Below are 18,326 nucleotides of genomic sequence, written 5' to 3' on the forward strand. Positions count from 1 at the left end.
CAAGCTAGGATCACAAACACAGTACTCCCACCAACGCACACGCACACATATGCCATCGTGAGTGGAAAGTTTCAACATCATTGAAACCAAACATTAAAAATGAACTCAGTCATAATGCCAAAGTCTGTGTACACGAGTACAGGTAGTCCTGAGCTTAAACCCCAAATGATACGTTGAGAGACTAAATGTACCGGTATACATAGTCTAGGGGTCTAGGTAATTTTTAAGTAAATGAACTGCATGCGGGATGAGGCATTGAACCATGCATGAATACTCAGTCAATCTCTTGAAGTGATTGCATGCTAAATTCCTGGGTACAACTTACATACCAAATAATAGATCAATATTCAAACTTAGTAGTGTGGCATTTTTCTCAATTGTTGCATATGCGGTTTCCATGAAAAAAGTGATAGCTAAATTAACTAAACTGACATGAATATTGGACAACATGTACACTAAGTGTTGACATCAAATAGGGAACTGCACTGTCAAGACTTCCACCTGCAATTTATGAAACAATTATCTGGACTTATTTATGTTCATTCTCTTATCAGAAAAGATGGCTTAAATTTGGCACAATTTGAGGAATGCATGAATGCAGAATGAGAACACCACAGCAGATATGCTCCACTTTATTGCAAGAAGTACAGGGCTGCAAATTTCAAGGTCGACACAGGATATCAAAATACTGTAACTTTGAGCTGCTGGTTCATGCTGACCATGGGATGCAGCGAGAAATGGCTTATATGGAAATAAGGAGCTCCCACAAGCATATATTGCAAACATCCCCAGTTGTCTTTAATATTCAGTAAGTATTGACTGTGAGATATATTTTAAATCCCTATGACCTGAAGTTAGTTTTCTAAAGTCTTCCCTTTAATATCCTCTAAGTCTGATCAACACACACTATACATAATATAAATTTACTGTACTAAGTTTCAACACGAACAAAGATGATGAAAATTTGCTGTTTATTTTCAAAAACTGTAAACGATCTAAGGCAACGGCTAACAAAGTAATGTAAGAAAGACTTTCCACTTCCCACCAAGTCCACTGCCAAACCTTTTGTTTTACTTTGCTACTTCCACCATCATAGAATGTCATCAGAATTGAAATGACTTTATGTGAGTCTTTGAAAACGAAATGTACTGTAAATCTGCCATCTGGCAGACTGGAATGAATTGTAGGTAGGATTGTGAAGCAAAGACTTGAGGTGTTAACACACCATCACATTTTAACCTTGATTATGATGTGTTTATTTGTACCTTTTGCAACAATGTCAATATCAAAATGTGAGGCTTTAAAAAAATATTTACATGGAATGTACTTCAGTGAAACTTTGACATATGATTGAAATGTTGTTTTGGTTTGTTGTAGGTTAACAAGAGCTGGTGGAATTTCTCCACAAGAGAAGGAAGTACTGTCATCAATAAAATCTGCAGACAGAAGAATATTTTTACTGAAGATCAAAATTTTCAATGAAAGGAAAGGCTTTCGAATAAAATTGGACAAACAACTTCTGTAGATACAATGAGGACTAGATTTATATGTCATTGCTTGGAGCCAGGTACGGTGCATTCTGTGAGTTTGAATTTTTCTTTTTAGTTTCTGGACAGGTATATGACATGCAGCATACAAATTAAAATTTGTTAATGAATTTTCTTCCTTCACAGCATCATAAAATTCATTATTAATAATCCATTTATACAAATTCTTATGTTGCTGTATTTGAGAATAATTTTCGTTAGTAAAACAAAGATTTTAATCATATTCATTTAACTATTATTCATGTAACTCCCTTACTTCACTGTATCAAATAAAACATTGTTTCACCAATCCATTATTCCAGTTGTTATACTGCTGGGAGGGGAGACACCAAGGTCTTTCAATACTTCAGTTACCCAATTAATGCTAAATAGACGCTCAATAATGCTTCCCACAATGGGGATGTTGGGTCTAGCAAACCTTAAGTCTAGTGGACCCTCAATGTAATGGGCATCCCCCCCCCATGTTGGTACTGCATGTGGTATACTTTTGTTAGTGAAACTAAAAGTTTCATCCTAGTCATTACATTGAGGGATGCTCTTTATTAAACTCCCTTACTTCACTGCAGCGTATTGGTAATCAACTATTCTAGTTGTAATGTTGCTAGTACTGTATTTGAGAATCCTTTTGTTTGTGAAACGAAGAGTTTAATGCTATCCATTACATTTAGGAGTACTCTCTAAGTGTCTACCTTCACAACATCATATAATAAATTATTAACAATCCATTATCTCTTTATATTTATGGCAGAGCTGTAGTCGAGTCCAATAAGCCAGAGCCCAATCCAAGTCCGAGTCCATCTGGTCTGAGCCAAATACAAGACCCCTCAAGTCCGAGCCGACTCCAGATACCAAAGATCACCTTTGGTAAAAATTCTTGAACTGTTATGATAATTATGCACCCAGGAGGAAATTTACCTCATGCTATAATTTTTTCGGACCTGATAAGTGGCAGCAAGCTCTTCCTGGTTCATAAATGTTATAAAATTACTGGGAGGGGAGTCACCAAGGTCCTTCAATACTTACAGTTACCCTATAAATGCTAACTAGACGCTCAATAATGCTTCCCACAATGGGGGTGTTGGGTCTAGCAAACCTTAAGTCTAGTGGACCCTCAATATAATGGGCATCCCTCTTGTTGGTACTGCATGTGGTATCCTTTTGTTAGTGAAACTAAGAGTTTTATCCTAGTCATTACATTGAGGGATGCTCTTTATTAAACTCCCTTTTTTCACTGCATCGTATTGGTGATCCATTATTTCAGCTGTAATGTTGCTAGTACTGTATTTGAGAATCCTTTTGTTAGTGAAACGAAGAGTTTAATGCTATCCATTACATTTAGGAGTTAACTTTCTAAGTCTCTACCTTCTCAACATCATATAATAAATTATTAACAATCCATTATTTTTTTATATTTATGGCAGAGCTGTAGTCGAGTCCAATTAGCCAGAGTCTGAGCCAAGTCCGAGCCCACTTGGTATGAGCCAAATCCAAGACCCTTCAAGTCCGAGCCGACTCCAGATATTCAAATATGATCACCTTTGGTAAAAATTCTTGAACTGTTATGATAATTATGCACCCAGGAGGAAATTTATAGGAAGTTTGTATGCAGGTGTATCATGTGCTGAGTGCTCTTAGCCAAGTCAAAGGTTATTTGAGGCCAATATAGGTAAAATCTGAAAACCTTCATGATCCCATACTATCTAGTATCTGACTAGTAGCTGCTTTAATAGCTGAATCTTAGGGCAATTAATATATTTATCAGAACAAGTAATGTACCTCAAAAGACTTCTTAAGCTCTTTTGAGCCCCATTCAATATTTCAGTGTATTAACTTCATCATTCTTTTAACAAATTTACTCCAAATTGCTAGTTTCATGTTCTGGCAATGAACCTTTGTCATATCATGTTGCATGAGTGCTGTAACTGGTTTACAAGCTTGCAAAAGTCTTAAAAGGAGGATAGGGTGTTGGGATAAATAGTTCAAAATAATATTAACAAAATTGTACCATATTTTGCTTTTCTTTTTTCCCATATGTTGCCACTGCTTGAATAAGACTAGTTGATAGGACTTTTTGTGAGCTCCACCTTTGACAACAAGGTACAGTAGACTTCAACTGCATCTTGTTGGCAACATCCTAGGAAAGTTTCAATAAACACAGATGTTTCTATAAATGAGGAATCTGATGAACATTCCAATACTGCGAGTCTTTATTGGACATTTCAGCAGGAGGCAATAACCAATTCTGCTATCGTTACATACTGTAGGTCCTTCATAAAATGCCACTTAAAGAACTGTATTACTTCCTTGGGAAGGTGAATTTTATTGTCAAATACAACATCTGTCAAATATTTAGTTTCCCAACCTGTCCAACTCCCCCCCCCCACCCCTCCATTTATCCCGAGTAGTTTACAGAAACTGGGACAGAACATTTTTTGTGGGAAACAAGGTTAAATAATGTTGTTTGAGGTATTGAGCATTTATCTATATGTCCCTTTCGAATCTAGATAGGAGGAAGTAGCAAACAATGCAAGGAAAACATGAAGTTCAAGTGGATGCTTTAATTGCTTTTACCCAAAACATTGCTATATTCATTGATAAATATAATCCACTTCAAATTCAGTACCGTTATACAACATGCAAAAGAGTTATGATATTGATGTACTTTCTGAATTTAGACCATTGCAGGTGAACAAGTTTAACATTGGTTTTTAATTTGACTGTATGTAGAAAACACCGGTTACATAATGAACCTCAGATACAATGTCGTGTACAGGGGCGTATCCAGGATTTTCCAATAGGGGGGGCGCCAGGCATGAATGATCGCCGTCCTGGGGGATGGGTCTAAGGGGAGGGGTGTACAATTTTTGCTTTCAAAGAAGGGCTGAAATGCAAAATGGTGTCATATGCATGGGCGGCGATCCGTACTTCCGAGTGGGGGGGGGGATATGACCTTGTTGACTATCTAAGCGTAGCGCCACCATGAGTTGGCGCGAAGCGTAAAAGAAAATTTTGGGATTAACAAACCCTCTAGATGGCCGGAAACGGCACTTCCCGAGGTTTCCAAGCGGCATATACCCAACTTTAAAATAGGGATGTCATGTCCTAAATATCTCATAATCAGGATCCAAAATACTTTTTTTTTTAATTTCGGGTGTTATTTTGGGAAAATTGCCCCTGTCAATCTTGTTTCAGGCGCAACGTTTGAATGTTCGAGAGCTCTGTTATATTATTCGATGAAGAAAATGGCCTCATGCAGGCTATTATAGGCCTATACACATGCAATACACAATTACACATAGTTACATTCCTAGGTACCGATTGCTAGGGCATCCAGGTGAAACGTGTATTAAGCATTACCTTGGTTACATGAGATTCTCAGCTGTTCGAGGGAACATGTACGTGTGTAGGCCTACTATAGGGCCTCTATGAATACTATGAGGGTGCATATATGTACTATATCAATACCGTGGGCGCAATAATACATTTTGTTGTTATAGGGCCAATGAAGCCTACAGTCAACTATTTTTGCTTTATAAAGACGCTTTATTTGAAAAGATCGCACTGCGTTTATGGTAGGCGAGAAATGAAGCTAAAAAAGAGCCGTACATTAACGAAGATGCATAAATGTAGGCATGAAAATATTCTTATCCCTGGCATTTGGTGGGTGGGGGGGATATGGTGCATTACATCCCCTCCACCCATTTTCATGGGGTATATATCCCCCCTCCACCCAGGATCGCCGCCCATGGCCATATGTGATCCATTTTTCGACCTTAATAATAAGCAACATTTCCAGTAAATATGGACACAAAATGCACAATTTAGTATGGCTGGCATGTCATTTAGTGTTTATAGTGATAATACAAACACAATTACCATCTATGTTTCTAAAACTATTATGCCGCCGAACTTCGCCAGATCCTTTTTTTGGCAAACAAAAAATAAAGCATACGGGAGGGGGGGGGTTGAGCGATCACCGACATCTCACATAAAGGTCGTCATCAATTTTTTTTTTTTTTTTTGCTAAACTTTTCTCTTTTTTTTGGTGACGGCCAATAGGGGGGGCGCGCGCCTGTTGCGCCCCCCCCCCTGGATACGTCCCTGGTGTAAATACATATTATTACTGCTAGGAGCTGTTTAACAAACTGAAAGAAAAATTTATTACTTGACTATCAAGAGATTCGCAGAACTCCACTCCTTCAACAATATTTACAGTGGTGCAGACTTCAAAGCAGTGCAAGGGCAACAACTGCCTATCTCTTTAAGAAATTTCCAAGTGCTTTCATTTTTAGCATTTGCATATGTTCAAAAGAAAAATGACAAATTAAAAGATGTGGTCTTTTCAACATGTTACCACATCTCCCCCCCCCCCCTCTCTCCCCCATCAAAAAAGTATTGCATGTACAGCAGTAACCCTTTTTGTACATGTGCAATATATGGGGCAGAGCCTTATTCATGACTTGACCAAGCCCTTTATCCATTTGAATAGCACAAGTTAAGTCAGTGGTATTCACATCAATGCCTCATAGAAAATGTGCCTCATGGTCAATTTTCTAGCTGATAGCATGAATGTGAATGAGCTGAAGTTGTAGAAGTTGCTTTGTTTATATATTTCTGAAAGTAACATGAAATTTCATATTGATTTTTAATGAAAATATTTGCATTTATCAGTAATAAACAGAAAGAAGACATAATGATTTCTGCTATAGTGTCTTATCTCTGCCTCTTATGTTAAATTTGTGTTCATTGGTTGGTCCTTGTACTTCGAACATATTGCTCCCTAACTCAGCAAACCCATATTCGATCTGAAGATGCTAATTCAGACAGCTTACTGTTCTAGCAAGTTCTCGACCAATTATATTGATGAATTTGCATCTGGATGAATTTGCACTGGATGAATTTGAATCATGCCAACTATGTAAGGAGCCATTTCTTTAAACCTTGCAAGACTGGTCTATAGAGTTTCAGCTAATTTAATACAAGCCGATCCATGAAGAATTCAAATACTGTGTAATCCTATCCTACTTCAAAGGTGTACGTGGTCGAAAGGTTTCCTAGTAAAATTACTGGTCCTTTCAGATCTGCAACTTCATCTTGAGAACTTCTTTTTGGTCACATAGTAGCTTGAAACAATTGAAAGTTGGAGACAGTACTTTGAAGATATGTGCTTCGGCACCATGTACCCAGTGGCGTAGCCACGGGGGGAGGGGAGGGGGTGGGGGCGACAGCCCCATGAAAGCTTGTCGCCCGCCCACTGGGATTTTGGGTGTCGAAAAAATTACATGTGCGAAAAATATATCATTCATTGGTCTGCATGGTATCGAATCTCCATGATGACCACTCATGAACGACCCTTCGACCGCGGACCGGCAGTAGGCTATAGTTGCTGAAAAACCTGACGTGACATAGCGCATAGGCCGAGATATGTCATGATATTTCAAAGCAACTTACTTTTTTCTTCTATTTCTCTAAACTATTTGATGACCATATCAAGACATGGGGATCTCAAAATAAAGGATGTTGTGAAACTTTAGAGCAGCTTACAAGGTCTGGGAAGTGTTATTTCCAACGATCTAGGAGGTCTTTATAGCTGAAAATTTCCCGTACGCTGAGCGCCAACCCATGGTGGCACTCCACTCAGGTAGTAACAAGACGCCCTCCCAGGAATTGGTCAAGCCCCCCCCCCCCGAAGCGCCCACCCCCTCCACTGGAACAATCCTGGCTACGTCACTGCATGTACCACAGGTTTATCTGATATCAAAGTGAAAGCGGCTTTCCACAAGAATAAAGAAAGCATATCTACATTTTTGTGTAACACCTACACAACTCAATCCCCACGCAAACAAGACTACCTACGTATAGTTTTCATTGAGGATTCCAATAATTCCTGCAATTTCCTACCAATAACATATGGAAAGTCACTCCTGTTATCGTGGCGGAGCTAGGGGTATTGGTAAGAGGGGGTGAAAATGGTCTGTATGGGCGCTTTCGACTTTATCTAAGCGGAGCGCCACCACAGGTTGGCGCAGAGCGTACAGAAATCTTTTGAGTAAAGATACTCCCTATATGGCCGGAAATGACCCTTTCCGGGCCTTGCTAATATGCAGATAAACGAAGAATAAATAGGTGTCATCGCCAACAAAATGTGACAAATGTCAATAGGTAGATGAGAGCGCCATAAAAAAGTCAATAATCGCGAATAAGTGAAAAAAAGTGATAAATAGCTGAAAAGGGCGCCAGCAGTCCATATGAGTCCGTTGGGGGGGGGGGGGGCATTCGCCCCGACTGTATTGACGCTCCGCCACTGTTGAGAGCTCAGTGTAAGAAAAGAAGGGGGGAGGGACGGTATTTTTTAACGGTTTGAGTGAGCGTCTGCAATGATTCGTAATGACATGTTATCGCAAGCGTTCAACATGATCAAATAAAAAGAATGAATGAGGAGGAATTCATATCACTTTTTAATCATTTTTTTGAAACAAATTGAGCGAATTGATCGCTAGTAATCTTGAAATTGGTTTTATCACGGTCATTGTCATGTTTCTCATATGTACCTTTCTCATATAAAAGAATTCTCTACGTAATGTTATCAGAAATACTTTTAAAATGACACCAAAGAGATTAAAAATTCTTTTCGAATTTGTTAATAATATTGTCTTTTAAGAGACACCGTAGACACGTTGCTCGGTTGGGTTTACTGCAATAGTGGCAAATGGAGACCATTAACCGCACTTAGTGGACCTAATGTTATAGTCGTGCATTGACCTTGAACAGAGGGGCCTACCGTGAAAACGTACGGAAAATTCATCCTTTTATATCTCAGCGAGACAATTCCACTGGATACAATAATACGACTCAAAAGTCCTTAGATGTGGTCATCATAACAATCACAATAAAAGATATGTATGAAAATCAGATTAAAGATATGATGGAAACTCAAATGTGGACCAAAAACACGATGTCCCTACGGATGCTGTTTAGTGACATTTACATAATTTGTGTGTAGTAGGTTCCGTAGCTCTTTTGTGGAAAAACTTTGTAATATGCTTAAAGTTGGTAGTTCATCCATGCTTTAGATTAATGAGAGACATAGATCATCACGTTTTATGAGGAGGGAGGCTATTTTTAAAAATCTGGGTAATAGGTACTGTAATTCTTTTCTTGGAGAAAGCTTGGAATATGCGGATAAGGAAGAAAGTTTCGAGTTCCTCCCACGCATTAGATAAATGAGGGACCTAGTTCATCACGCTTTGCGAGGATATCTCATATATTAGGTGTAAGAGAAGCGGTGATTGTAAGGAAGGGAACTTGGGGAGAATGGGGGGGGGGGTAAATGATGTAACCAGGGGGACCTAATAATTTGTCCTAAATGAGATTTAAAAACTTCATTAATGTAAGTAAATTTCATTACTGCCTGCTCTCGCTGATTTCTTTTAACCCTATAGAGCGGAGTGTGTGAGGTGAAGAAGGGTAGGGCAGGATGGGGGAGGGATGATAAATGACGATGTAACCAGGGGGCTGATAATTCGTTCAATAACAGATTTGAAAATATATATATATGTAAGTTTATATCATTAATGCCTGCTGTCACTGATTTCTTTCAACCCTAAGTTACGCTTATCGGAAGACTATACGCCGATAATACAATTCTTTAACAAGGAGATGCTTCTAATTTATTAAACTGTGTAACTTTCACTAATCTATTTGGAAAAAATATGCTTTTAAGTTGAAAGACTCAGTAAGGATCAATTAAGTAGAACAAGGATCGTTGCGTGCTGAGTGTAACGATGAAGTTTCCTACATTGGGATGGAAGAGTATCAGGGAGTGTAAGATTGAGTGGGAAGTTAAATGACGGTGTAACTGAGAAATTAAAAAAATCTTAGTGATAAAATCATTATTGCTTGCTCTTTGCTGATTTAACATTAGAATAAGTGTCTCTAATCATTAGATATTCCTTTAACATACGAGGTTCGGTTGGGGAAGGGGGGGGGGGGGATACTAGACGGATTGACGGGGAAGAAGATTGGGAGCCAGTGGCGGAGCTAGGGATATTGGTCAGAGGGGCGAGAAAGGTCTGTACGGGCGCTTTCGACTGTAAGCGGAGCGCCACCACAGGTTGGCGCAGAGCGTACAGAAATCTTTTGAGTAAAGATACTCCCTATATCGCCGGAAATGACCCTTTAGGTATAGGTGTCATCGCCAACAAAATGTGACAAATGTCAATAGGTAGATGAGAGCGCAATAAAAAAGTAAATAATCGCGAATAAATAAAAAGTGGTGAATAGCTGAAAAGGGCGCCAGCTTCCCATTTGAGTCCGCCCCCCCCCCCCCCGCCTGACTGTATGGACGCTCCGCTTCTGCCCTTTATGACATTAGAAACACATACTGATATGAGATGAGTGTGGTATATACCTACTGACGACTGATAACAGTATTATAGTGCATGTTCTAGCCTTTTGACATCGTATGAATCTAGCAGACAACGTACAGGTACCGTCTGGTACCATTATCCGTTTTGAGTGCTATTTAGGGGTTCTAGGACAAAATCCCCCGGACAAAATCCCCCAGACAATATCCCCCTGACCCATACAAAGCCTGCCTGCAACAACCAGGGATGGCCCAGGTGTGACAGTCAAGGCATAGGACATTGCACTGGTTAGGGTACCGTTCAGGGGATTGGTCAGGGGACTGGTCAGGGTACTAGTGAGGGTACTGGCGAGTGTAACTGTGAGGGCTCCTGTTAGGGTACCTGTGAGGGTACTGGTCAGGGTACCGGTCATCATACTGGTCACTCTACCAGTCAGGGTTCCACTCAGTGTACTGGTTAGGGTACTGGTCAGGATACCAGTCCGGATACTGGTCAGGGGACTGGTCGGGAGATCATTGAGGGTAATTGCGAGGCTACCTGTTAGTGTGGCCATGGGATATAGCTCCATGGTGTGACATTTAAGTGACCGGTCAAGGTACTGGTCAAATTACTGTTTATTGTACCAGTACTAGTAAGGGTACGTTTCAGAGTATGTGTCAGGGTGCCTTTCAGGATACCAGTTGGGATACCGGTCGAGGTACCGGCCGGGGTACTGGTCAGGGAGGGGTACCGGTGGGGGTAACTGTCAGGCTCACTATTAAGGTACCGGTCGGGGTATGGTCGGAGTACTGGTCCGGGAACCACTGAGAGTACCACTGAGAGTACCAATGGAAATACTGGTGAGGGTACCGGATGACGGTACTGGATGACGATACCGGGGACCGGGATGACGCATTTTTGTAAAGAATTGATGGGATTTTTTATAGCTTGGGGAGATTTTGGCTTGGGTGGATTTTGTCCTAGGAGGATTTTGTCCAAGGGGATTTTGGCTCTGGGGATTTTGTCCTAGGGGGACTTTGTCCTGTCACCCTATTTAGGTATTAGTATTGGACCAAAAACAGTATTAATGTCGGCACGAAACAAACGTTAAAGAAAGCTCAAATGTTGTTTGTCCATCTCTAACATCCCTGGTGGAACCATGGAAATATTTGAAAATTGTCAGCACTGGGGCAAGTCCCCAGACATTTTGATATGTTACCATTATAGTTAACAAATTGGGTAAAGCCTGTTCAGGGAATGATGATAAGCAGCCCCTCCACTTTTATGTTTTTGACAAAATACTATACACTCAAAGCCAGATTTTTAAAGCAAAAAAATTATGGCTCAGGAACTAATGGTATACTGGCAGTTTTGAACTAAAATCGACTGTGAATATTACATGAATTGCATCAGAACATAATTTAAGTAATGTATAAATGCATGCGCAGTTGCAACTGTTCACTGTATGTTTATTTTTTTTCACTCCTCAGAGGAATACTGCTACAAACAGTCAAACAACAAACAATTTTCAATTGATCTGGAATACAACAGAAAGTGTCCCTTTCTGTACACTACTGTACAGTATACTGTGCAGCGTTACCAGCGACAGTTGACGAAAAAACGCTAGATTTGCGAAAATAAAACCCTAGAAAACGCTAAATGGTAGTTTCCCTAACTTTCGTGTTGTTTCGAGTCAATTTAGCACAGATTCGTAGCATGAATGGTCACCGATCACAAAATAGATTTTGAATAGTTGATTTGAGTGATAGTCTGACCCAGATAATTTGAAAAAAATATGGAAATTTTTGGTAGGAAATTCCGAAGATTGGGTAAAAATACTCAAAATAAATTTGGATGGGTCTCCAAGTAAGAATTTTGTCTAAAAAATCTGAAAAATGGTCTATTTTTGGTAAATTTAACTAGTTTTAGGCAAAAAACGGTAGAATTACCAAAATTAGAAAAAACGTGCGCTAGAAACCCAGAAATGACTAAAAACGCTAGATCTAGTGTAAAAACGCTAACTCTGGTAACACTGATACTGTGTTGCTGACTCCAAACATAAACAGAGATAGAGGCAGTGAATGTGATTGCTTAAAATTCATCAAAAATTGTTGACGATTTGTTTTTTTTTAAACTTCTACCCAGAAATCTGGCTTATTACCAAACACATACAGTAGTGGAGATTAGCATGATATTAAAAGGCGAGACACAATAAAAATTGTACAATCATATTCAAGCAGTTGATTGTATTTTCAATCCCAGTTTATATTTTCCACAAGATTTATTTCACATAAACCAGGATACTTGCACTATTTCATGACCTCAATTTACTGACCTCTCTCATACATGAGAAACATTTTGGGAACTAACTTATATCTCAAGTATTTATCTAGACTTACCAGTATAGGCTGTACCTAATACCGTAACCAATGCAAATTACCACAATATCATGGAGTTCCATGCTTGTAGGGACAAAATTATACACAATACCCCTGGATTGCACAATTTCATACCTATAGTTACAAATGTTGTGGTTTTACAGTATGTTTCATTGGGCTGCACTAGGTTTCCATGACATTGGTGCTAGTTGCATGTGCCTTTGCTGTATTCACGCCCCTCAATTTTGAGGGGAAATAATTTAATTTTGTTTAAAGAATAAACTGGTTCTTGGTGTAATAAAAGACCACAAGCTTTCAGTAATTAAGTCAGGCCTAACATTGTAAACTTTTCTCATAGCATAACCCCTGAACCCCACTTGTAGAATTGTGAAACTGTGGATCAGTAACAATGCAGTGTACCCCTGGAGATTTTGAGGGATAAAAGTTTGAAAGATTTTTATAATAGTAATCTGCTTAACAAATACCCTTAGTCCTGCACAAGTATCTGTGTGGTGGTTGTTGAAAATTACTGTACTATGGCTTGCTGATCTTGCTTGGAATACAAAATTAAAACATCTTAAAACATGAGAAATGCATTTAAGAACAGTTAAAGCAAGGTAAGGCAGCAAAATATCCAGTAACCTCAACACTCAAGCATCAGGACCACTTCAGTTGTATAACAAGTTCCATGTTCTTGACAAGCAGCTGCAAATGTTCCCTAATACTTACAAAAACATGTAGTGCCACAATGTCACCAAACTAAAATATTTCAAGAAGTACATTGCAAAAGAATGAGTCCATTCATACAGTTAAATATGTACAAGACTTCCCATGAAGACTGGTCTGCATTCTCTTGGTTCTGTCTGCTTGAAGCTTATAATATTAATTTCCTCTATCTTTTATATGGTGTAACAGTGTAACATATCCTGGAACTAGTTAGTTTTCTGTTACTGCTCTGCATTTATGTGAAGCAAATACTACATTACTGTGCCAATCCAACAACTATTCCCAGCAACTTCCTAACTCCATTGAAAGATGTGCTGTGTCCCAGAGGATATACATGAGATGTGTGAATCTACTTCGCGATTTACAGGACATACTTTTGCTTTGCTTGGCATCGTCTTCTATGCAAGCTTTTAATTGATAAGCCCAACAAGGAGCTACTGTATACCACTATGTACAGCATGATGAAAAGCTTGGTTGATGATTGTATTCACCCCACTGTAAACTGTGTGATAATCTTGCCTGGCATTTCTAATTAGAGCATATCCTTTGCTGTATTAGCCTGTAGATCTATCCATCTGTTGGTACAAAAAGAAAAGCTTTCTCTTAAAGATATGCTGATTTGGTCCCAATTATAGCACGCGCAATATAGCTTGGAATGTTTGCGATTACCGATTAGACCTCACACTCTACAAATGAAGAAAACAATGAACTGCTTTACAAAACTAAATCTCCTGTAATTCAGCCAATATTTTAATCATCTCACAACCTTTCATATATACTATTTTCACTTTAAATTTCAATTCGTTTATCCATCCCATTTTGGGCCCATTAATTCTTGATTCATCTTGCCTTGTATACAACATTACACATTTTATTTATGCAGCCATGCATTCAATTGGAGCTGAAATAGCTCCCTACCATATCAAGTGCTTTTAAAAGTTGCAAGTCATTCAAGCTTTACCAATTGTAAAGATTTCAAAATTTAAATATACATGTACATTTTATGTGGACCTAGCCTGACAATTTGGTGTTGTCTTGCATTGACCTTTAAGATTAAAAACCAGAGAGTGGATATTGCTCTAGTGTAGTTAAATACTATGGACATAGAGGAAAAGATACCACCACATTAACCAGATCATACAAAAGTTTTCATCCCTTCTGATTGTTTCTTTCTTCATTCCATAACTTTGGAATAAATTACCTCAGATGTTACTCATATTTGAGATAAATTGATAATAGAGTCCTATGGTGTCAAGTTTATGCGATGTCAAACCTACAGAATATTAACTTACTTTTTGGTTAATTCAGAAAATATCTTCCATTTTGCTGTCAATGATGCAGTAGGTCACCACATCAGTCTGTCCCAGACGGCATCTGTGCTCTAGCTATGATTGCTACCATTCCAACATTGACTTTTTCACTGCATGGCAGCTACATCGTACAGTGTTATTCCCTTGGATAGTGGGCTGTTGTCATTCATCTTGAGATTGAGAATGTTGATCATGAAATTTGTCTGAGAAAACATTAACAGTGCCAATCAAATAAATATCAAATGGTCAGAGTGTAGATGTGCATTATTTCAATTTTTATTGTACACTTCTCTCCAATATATTTTGGGCCAATACAGAGCTCAGATCTTTAACACTGAATATTGCACATTTAGTCAACTTGGTATTACTTATGGATCTAAACAGACTTAACAAAATGACTTACAGTATATGCAAGGGAGGGGATAGAAGGCTTTATCGAATTTTTGTGTTATATAGATTTTTGGAGGATGTTAACTTTTAATTAGGTGCACTCAGCTTTTGTAATAGTTACATTATGGAAATGTACTGACTCAATAACCTTTTGGATGCATGGCATTGTTATTTTGTACAAATTTTGGCTAGTTATAAATAAGACACTTGAAACACAATGCATCACTTGAGAGACTTAGATTAAAGGTATTCTGCATTGGCCCAAATTTGATGCTGGATTTTCTAGTATTATATCCTTTAACTGTTTTTATTGATACCCTCACTGGGATATTCAGACATCTTACAGTACAGTGGTGTTTACAGTTAGAATGTCTGAGAATATTTTGGAGAGTAAAGACTTCCAAGAACTTTTTGAAAAGTTCTAGCAATTATAGCATCTCTTATTCAATACAGGCTACTTGTAAGTTACATTTGCATGGTGACTTCAGTCTCTAATAATCTAGGCATAGCTACTGTACAGTATAGTAAAGGCTTCATAATTGACGCACCCCCGTAATTGACGCACCTTAAATTATTACTAGCAACGATACAGCAGGCCACCTAAACTTTTTTGCAGTCAAACAGAATTACATATTTCATGAGTTTGAATCCATTTGAGGTATTTGCTGACCAAATTGTGGTATTTTTTAAGCTTTTAACACCCTCCCCACAGTTTTTCACGTTGTTTGGCCATTTGGAAATCTTACACCCTTAAAATACCCAACATTACCTCAATATGATAACACTACTCTCTGGGACATGACCTGTCAGAGCTTAGAGGCTCAGAGCATAGCAAACAGCATCTTAAGTCAATGGATGTATACTAAGGCCTACACTACAGTTAGCTTATCGACGAATGTGTCAATTTAGGGGTATGAAAGAACTTGACACGGCAGAAATTTTGTGGTCAAATTCTGCTCAATTGTACGGTGCATAAGCACAGAACCTTAAATATTTTGAGATCAGAACATTTCTGAGGAACTACACATATGAAAAACACATACAGTTGAGTAATTTGGATTTTTCCTTGATAGATATCATTGATCAAATCTTTAAGTGCGTCAATTATAAGCCCACCATGCTACAGTATCTGGTCATGATTAGGGCAATGTACAGTAACATAATTGTCCAGCAAAATCTAAGGCCATAGGCCTATATGATACATACATGCACAGTAGGCTAAGAAGTTAAGCTGACCTACTTGAAATCTAATTTCTCTGGCAGTTGGTATTAATTTGTAGCTCAAACTACAGACCAGTTTACCCTTGACCCAATGCTAAGGTAGTGTTAGGACTTGGACTATGGCCCTAGGCTACAGCCGAACGTAGGCTAGGCCTTACAAGTTTTAGGCTAGAAGCTAGTCTAGACTATAGTATTGAAATATGGGTATGAACAAATAACGTGAAGCTGTATGCAACAACGTTATAATATCAAGCAACAACGTTATAATATCAACGTTATTAATATCACCAAACTTTATTGACTAATCTCATGGAACTTACCTGAAGTTTTTGGTGAGACGTTTTCGTGTTAACGGTACTTTTTTAAGAAAAAGTCAACAAGGAAAAAACCTGGGCACGAAAACCAAACTACCCGGCGAACGACTGACCCGATCTCAAGCCCAGTCCCCTTGCATCGAAAGGGAACAGATACTACACATCATCCTATATTAGCCGAAACTGTTATTGGGTTGCATGCAATGCAGCCTACGGGTATGCTTTAGCGTTAGCCCTGGCGTATACAGTGTACACAGTGTAGAGCGTATATACACTGAATACAGACTACTGCCGCTGTCAAGAAAACTACGGATGCCTGTACGTCAGGTCAACTTATATACCAACTGGGGGATATACTTTGAGAGCAAGACTTAGGTTTACCGTAAGGGTTTGACCAATTGGATTTTTCCTTGCCAAATGACCCAAAAAGTAGGTAGCAACTTATAACGACTGATATGCAGTCCTAGTACCATAAGGTACACTGATGTAAAATTTCAAGTTGATCCAATCATTTTACCTCAGGTAAACCTAAGCACCAACTTGGAGAAGTAAACGTAAATACCAATCCAGTGCTATATATATATATATATATATATATATATATATATATATATATATATATATATATATATATATATATATACACATTGGTATATTTGTTTACTTCAACGCATGATAGCTGGGACTTAGGTTTACCTCGGGGATAGGTTTACCTGACACCAGGTAAACCTAAGTCTAGGGTCTTCTTGTTCAATCAATTTCACTTCCTTTGAAGAATGATTATTTCGAGATAAGAGAAAACCTCATAAACTTATCAATTCCGAAGTTACAAAAAAAAAATCGTTCATTTAAAGGGTAAAATTTCCCCTCAAAAGTGGAGGTAATTCCGAAGGGTATATAACAGAATTACGACCATGGTATATATGTTGATCCCAACTTTACACCTCGATTTTGACCAAATGCGGCTATATATAGTTCCGAAACTTACAGGTTCCTCTAATTACACTGAAATCTTCGTGTTTGTATGTTTCCTTCCATTAATTTGGGATATTTAAGAAAATAAGAGTTTCTATTTTAACTGGCAAATTTACACGTAACGAAACAACGCCCCCACACATAAGCAGTTCTTTCTGTGTTCGGTGGCAGGGCAGTCGATCGGATCGTATCGTTGCTATCCCAATAGCCTACATTCAACGTTACTTTATGTGGGCCTAGCCATGTAGTCTACGAAGGAAAGTGCCGCAGGTTACCGTAAACGTTGCCCATTTGAAGTTGGCTTTTGGAACTTTGGTGGAGTATATGCATTGTAAGTAAATTCCTTAAAAGTGTTCCGGATATATTAATAACATTTAGAGTAAATACCTTCATGCTGAACACAAATAAAGTAAGACCATGGTTAGAGTTAGAGTAGACTAGCCTAGGCCTAGGCCTAACGTTAGCCCTAAATTGGACCTATCAGTATTACTGGCTATGGTAAATCACAGCTGCCTGCTACTGCCTTTGCTGATACTCGGAATATAAAATGTGATAAATAAATTAAAGTATATACTTGTAACAGACTGGTCAACCTACACATTTTGCAGCCTGGTGATCTTCCAGATCTTTTAAAGTAAAGGCTTAATAATTGACGCACCTCCAAATATTACTAGGCCTAGGCCTACTAGTACTACTATTACTAGCCTACTAATACTGTAGCTAGTACTAGCAACTATACAGCAGGCAACCATAACTTTTTGCAGCCAAGTAGAGTTAAATATTTCATGAGTTTGAATCCATTTCAGGTATATGCTGATCAAATTGTGTTTGTGCATGTTTTGGGGCATTTGGAAATCTTACTCCCTAAAAATAACCAAAATTACCTCAATATAATACCACTAATCTCTGGGACCTGACCTTTCTGAGGTTAGAGGCTCAGATAGATAGAAAATTTATTGTCCATTTCAGAAAATACAAAATTACCTCAGAGCATAGCAAACAGCATCCAAAGATAATGGATGTTTACTTAGGCCTTCACTACAGTAAGCTTATCGACAGATGTGTCAATTTAGGGGTATGAAAGAACTTGCATTCGTGCGATGCAATTTTGAACCATTTC

At 38.5% G+C, this 18,326-nt stretch overlaps 2 long non-coding RNA genes across 3 annotated transcripts in view; one reads left to right on the forward strand and one right to left on the reverse strand.

Moving 5' to 3' along the window:
* LOC139976832 (uncharacterized) overlaps positions 1-18,326 on the forward strand; it is a 41,367-nt gene that overhangs the window by 17,098 nt on the left and 5,943 nt on the right. The window contains exons 2-5 of the long non-coding RNA XR_011796287.1: positions 555-808; positions 1,378-1,581; positions 2,296-2,411; positions 2,969-3,088. This is a non-coding gene — a long non-coding RNA (uncharacterized lncRNA). The remainder of the gene's footprint in view (positions 1-554; positions 809-1,377; positions 1,582-2,295; positions 2,412-2,968; positions 3,089-18,326) is intronic.
* LOC139976833 (uncharacterized) lies at positions 11,945-16,712 on the reverse strand. 2 transcript variants are annotated; one of them, XR_011796288.1, is made up of 3 exons: positions 16,238-16,712; positions 14,289-14,509; positions 11,945-13,571 (listed from the first exon to the last, which is right to left on the reverse strand). It is a non-coding gene; the product is annotated as an uncharacterized lncRNA (long non-coding RNA). The 2 variants fall into 2 exon arrangements; XR_011796289.1 differs by having other exon boundaries at positions 11,946-13,571; positions 14,289-14,476; positions 16,238-16,496.

The sequence above is a fragment of the Apostichopus japonicus genome, chromosome 12 (assembly GCF_037975245.1).
Source record: "Apostichopus japonicus isolate 1M-3 chromosome 12, ASM3797524v1, whole genome shotgun sequence".
In the NCBI taxonomy this organism is placed as follows: Eukaryota; Metazoa; Echinodermata; class Holothuroidea; order Aspidochirotida; family Stichopodidae; genus Apostichopus; species Apostichopus japonicus.